At 57.2% G+C, this 4,989-nt stretch overlaps 2 protein-coding genes across 5 annotated transcripts in view; one reads left to right on the forward strand and one right to left on the reverse strand.

Moving 5' to 3' along the window:
* LOC112552052 (carcinoembryonic antigen-related cell adhesion molecule 8-like) overlaps window positions 1-752 on the reverse strand; it is a 3,893-nt gene extending 3,141 nt beyond the window's left edge. Inside the window, exon 1 of one of the 3 annotated variants that reach the window (XM_025216466.1) lies at window positions 682-752. The gene's annotated coding sequence lies outside the window, so the exon portion shown is untranslated. Of the gene's footprint in view, window positions 1-379 lie in introns of all 3 variants that reach the window. The other 2 variants (XM_025216465.1, XM_025216464.1) reach the window with 2 other exon arrangements.
* A 2,892-nt stretch (window positions 753-3,644) lies between these two features.
* The window catches only part of LOC112552053 (phospholipase A2 inhibitor and Ly6/PLAUR domain-containing protein-like), a 5,974-nt gene continuing 4,629 nt past the window's right edge, over window positions 3,645-4,989 (forward strand). Inside the window, exon 1 of one of the 2 annotated variants that reach the window (XM_025216471.1) lies at window positions 3,645-3,709. The gene's annotated coding sequence lies outside the window, so the exon portion shown is untranslated. Of the gene's footprint in view, window positions 3,710-4,502; window positions 4,553-4,989 lie in introns of those variants that run through there. The other variant, XM_025216472.1, reaches the window with a different exon arrangement.

The following is a 4,989-nucleotide window of genomic DNA, read 5'->3' on the forward strand; positions in this document are numbered from 1 at the left end:
GGTATCACAGCAGGTGGTGGTTTGGGAGGGGGGGGCACTGGCAGGGCAAACGTCCCACTTCCAACATCCTCCCAGCCCTGCCAGTGCCCCTTACTCCTGACTCACAGTCCCCTCCCCCCCAGCAGGGCTGTGGGCGGGGAGTGAAGGGCACCAGGGGACTGAGGGGTTGGGAGTTGGGAGTGGGGGGCACCAGCAAGCTGGTGGGGGACAAGGGGCTGCAGGTCAGAGTGGGGCACCAGTGGAGCTGGAACAGACGGGCGGGGGGCTTTGGGTCAGGAGGGAGGGGAACCAGCGAGGCATGGGGGGCATGGAGTGGTGGGTCAGGAGTGAGGGGCACCGGCAGGGCTGGGAGGATGTTGGAAGTGGGACGTTTGCTCACAGAGACGCTCGGAGCGGGGGGAGGCTCCAGTCTCCCCCTACCTCCTCTTGTGGGGGCAGAAGGGAACCCGGGGTGCTGGATAGTCGTTGGTGGGAGGAAAACCACAGGGCCACGAGAGGAGTGCGGTCGGGCTGTGGGCAGCAGCAAGAGATTGCAAGAGGTGGTGTGTGGCTGGCTCCTGGCCCGAGGGGGAGGGTGCCTGGGGTCTTACCCACCCCCGGGGCACTGAGGCCCATGGGTCCTCCTCGAAGGCCCACGGTGACCCCCAGAGGCCCCCTTGGCCCAGCTTTGGGGCATCCTACTGTGTCTTGGAGCAGACCCAGCTGCTGAGTTGACCTTGCTCCAATGCCCTTGAGGTCCTGCCCGGGTTGCTCCACTCTCTCTGGAGCAGGCAGCTTCCTGCAATGTTTCCCGCCCCACGGGCTCAGCCAATCATGGCCTTCCTGCCAATCCTGCCTCGCCCACACCATGGCAGCAAGTGTTGTGGCTTTCAGCTTGGTGGGTGGCCTGGAGAGGCCAAGCTGGTCACATTGGGAAGGTGTGGGCGTGCTCCTGCCTCTCTTTGGGGCAATGATGGAAGCTGCCTCCTGCTCTGCTTTCTGCTCCCTGCCCTGTGCCCCCTGCTCTATTAGCTGCTCTTCTCCCCACTCCCTGACCCAGTCAGTTACTCAGCTTTCCACCCCCTGCCCCGCTCAGCTGCTCTGCTTTCCTCTCCCTGCCCTGTACCCCGTTCCCCATCTATTCCTCTGCTTTCTGCTCCCTGCCCCAATCGACTACTCTGCTTTCCACTCTCCAACTAATCTACACCCCTTCTGCTCCCCCCATCTGCTGCTCTGCTTTCTGCTCCCTGCCTCAGCTCCCACCTGCCACACCCAGAGGATGCCCATGTCCCGTTGGGCACACATCCCGCATGTTCACCACCCGTGCTAGCAGGTGCGCTGGGGCAGGGCTCCGAGTGCTTGCGTGGCAGGGGACTGCTGCTAGAGGAACTGGAAAGGAGATCACAGGAGCATGCAGCAACCCTGACCATCTGCAGCAGCACCTAATGGTGACATCAGGTCCATAGCAGCAGCCCCCTGAAACACAAGGCAAGGCGAGACATTATTACCATATTTTCTCACATATAAAATGCCCCGGGGGGATGGGGGGGGGAGGGAGGGAGTGAGATCTTTCCTTATTGCAAATGACTGAGTAGTCCCAACAAGGGAGGGGACTCAGCTCCCTAGAAACTGCTGCAGCTTTTCATTTCAGTCACACCCAGGACGCAGCAGAAACAGCTCTTACCATATTCCTTGCATAAAACATGCACTCCAATTTTCCACAGGTGGGCCTTAAGGGAAAAGAGGGCATGCTATATATGAGGAAATATAATAGCACTTGAGAACTAGGCACTGCTACACCGAAAGCAGGAGAGGATTTTGCATTCATAGAGGTGGCTGGCAAACAAGAGCCTGAGTTGCTAAACAGCCATGTGTCTCATCAGAGAGGCAGGGCCAGCGCAGTGGAGCAGCAATGCTCTAGAAGAGGGGCTTCCAACCTTTTTAGATCATTGTAGCCCCCAGCAGCCAGACGCAGAGCAGCGTACCCCGCGGCCGCCGAGCGGGAGGGAGGGGGTGGCGCGCGGCCGGAGGTGGAACCTACAAACCACCCTTTCTACCTACTAACAGAAAAGGGGCCCAGGGCTTTTACATTGGCCTCCTTCCCCCCAGAGTTTCACCTCTCCTTTCAGATAGCTGACTGACAGATTACCTAGCCAATCAGGCCCCCTTCCCTCCCCCCTGGCTATATAAAGGTTTCATACCCAGAAGTATTTGGTTTTCTTTTAGCTGGGTTGTGGGAAGAGCAGAGATCTAGGCATGCTGCCTAGGGGGTTTAGGAGCTGACTGGGGCTTTATTTCCAGAGGGTTTATGGTATCCTCTGATCCCTTGTTTTCAGGGGATGTTTCTGTTCTCCATGTCCTGTTTGTCCTCTTCCAGACTAACTCCACCTGGTGTGTTTTCAAGGCAGTGCCTGGTACAATACAAGCTGAGCTATCAGCTAGCATCTGGGCAGGGCTTGGTCATGACTATGATGTGGTTTGTGGGGTGGTGAGGCCATGCCTTGTCCTGAAGGTGTCCTAGCTTTTGTCTGGGGGTGCTTGGCAATGCCTGGGACTGGGGGAGATGTGATCTTTGGTTAAGGTCTGGGCAATGCCTGGCACTGTGGGGACCCTGATTTTCTTCTGTAGGGAACTGGGCAAGACCTGATGCCAGGGTAAATGATCTGGCGGGGGAGGCAGGGGGTGTCTGTGCAGAGCCAAATAGAGAACTTGTCTTTTGGTGCCTCCCACCCATCTTTTTATGCCCCATGCCTCACCCCACCCCAAGGGTTGTTCCAGTCCAGCCTGGGTCATCATCACATTCCCTTTCCTTCCCCCCTGCCACTTCTTGTGGTCACATTGGGCAGAGGCCGTGCGGCACTGCCCTTGCAGCTTCCTGCCCCCGCGACCCAGAGATGTGGATGGGCTGCCTGGAGTCTGCGCTGCAGAGAGACGTGGCCAAAGGGGAAGTAACATGGGGACCATGTATATCTGGGCCTCATGTGGATGCCACTAGTGGCCCTTGCTGTGGGCAGCCTGGGATGGGTGAAGCAGTGGCTCCTGGCACTGGCCCCCATCTTCGTCCTGTTGGCACTTCAGGGACTTGCCTGGGCCAGGACTTCTGGCCACCAGTTCCTCCTGCGCAGTGCTTGGAGTGGGGAGGGGCAGGGATCAGCTGGGGTGGGGCAGGGTGGCTCCCCCATACCATATACCCTGGGTGGTTGCCCAACCCTAAGTCCAGCTCTGGGTCCATGCAGTGCCTACTCAATTGGGCCACCCTGTTTTCTTCTGGGGAGATCTGGGTGGCCCATAGGCTTATGGGGAGCAATCTTGATGTGGGGGGTGTTGGGCAGTGCTTGGCAAGATGGGGACCCCCATCTAGGCTGGCACTGAGTTCCCATTCAGCCTTTCCCTCCTGCACCTCCAGCTCTGTGCCTGCTATAGAGGGCAGATGCCGTTCCTCCATGGGGCAGGATCCCCTCTGCAATCTATTGGAGTGGGTCTAGATGCCACTCACCCCCTCCTTCAGCCCCTCCCTAGGATGTGAGTTGATTCTCACTGGCTCCTCATTGTATTATTGTTCATTATTTTGACTCCTTGGTTACGGGGTGAGCGGTAACCTTGTCAACGGGGTATTGCTCCCCACCACCACTTCCGCTTTTGGCGTGCACCATCCCGGCACAGAGGAAGGAAGAGCTGAGGATAGTGGTTGCTTCAGAGAAGAGCCTTGAACCCCTCTAGGTCACCAAAGGTAAGGCTTTCCTTATTTGCTGGGTGCAATGGTGCAAGGGGCTGTAAGGATACGAGAAGAACCAGGAGAAGGCTGCATTCCCCACAGTGAGCTTGGGGAAGCTGAGGGCAGGGCTTTTGGGCTAGTGGGTGCGGCCATGCCCCCACCCAAAAGCAGAGCTCGGTTGTACCAGGCGCTCCTGGACCCTGCCTGAGGGCCCAGTGAAACCTGGAGCCCCAGACAACGTCTGACACCTTCCCACAGTAGCCCAGCCCCTGGCAGCCTTTGGGTGCTGGGTGGTGCTCAAGACAAAAGCATGGGGCCGCCTTTATATCAGGCATAGCCTAGACCCCAATTAAGATCTGGGCTCCCCAATCACTGCCTCAACACCCACGACGCTAGGGGGCCCATCAGCCAGCCTCACCCACCCTCCAGAAAGCCTCCTTTCATCTTAATATATCAAACAAGCCTCACTATTACTATTTCAGTGGGAAACTGAGGCACAGAGAAGGGACTCGGCTGGACCTGGGTGGTCCAGGGATTCTACAGCAAACGTGGGGATAGATCCCCAAGTGTCCAGAGCCTCAGACTTCACCGCAGACCACTCTTATCTGCCTTCTTGACTTAAGACAGCAGAAATGCTCTTTCCCCATGATCAGAGCAGTGTTCAGAGGCTAGGAGTGGAGGGATATTCTCCTGGGCTTTATTTTAAGGACCTCTTTTGCCCCTTTCATAGATTTTTAGGGTCAGAAGGGACCTCAGTAGATCATCAAGTCTGACCCCCTGCCCTGGGCAGGAAAGAGCGCTGGAGTCAGATGACCTCAGCTAGGTGCTTGTCTAGTCTCCTCTTAAAGACCTCCCAGGGTAAGGGAGAGCACCACCACCCTTGGAAGCCCATTCCAGATTTTGGCAACCCTCACCATAAAGAAAATGTTCCTAATGTCTAATCTAAATCTGCTCCCTGTCAGGTAACGGCCATTGTTCCTACTAACCCCAAGGGGCGCCCTGGTAAACACACTATTCCCTATTCCTTGCTGCCCTTTCCTCCTCAATGAATTTGTGGGATGGGATGGGATGGGTTGGGAAGGGACAGGATGGGACAGGACGGAAAGGGAAGAGTCATACCACACCACACCTGGAGGTGTGGATGGAAGCCAGGAGTCCAGGCTTCAGGCCACTCTTCTGTAACCTGCTCAGTTTCCCCGTACCTGAACAGATATTGGAAGGCAGGCATCTGGGTGACTGGTGCCTCCTGAGTGAGGGGGGTCATTTGCCCCCCAGTGGTCAGTCAGCGACCGGGG

This window comes from Alligator sinensis, unplaced genomic scaffold (genome assembly GCF_000455745.1).
Source record: "Alligator sinensis unplaced genomic scaffold, ASM45574v1 scaffold850_1, whole genome shotgun sequence".
NCBI classification, from domain to species: Eukaryota; Metazoa; Chordata; order Crocodylia; family Alligatoridae; genus Alligator; species Alligator sinensis.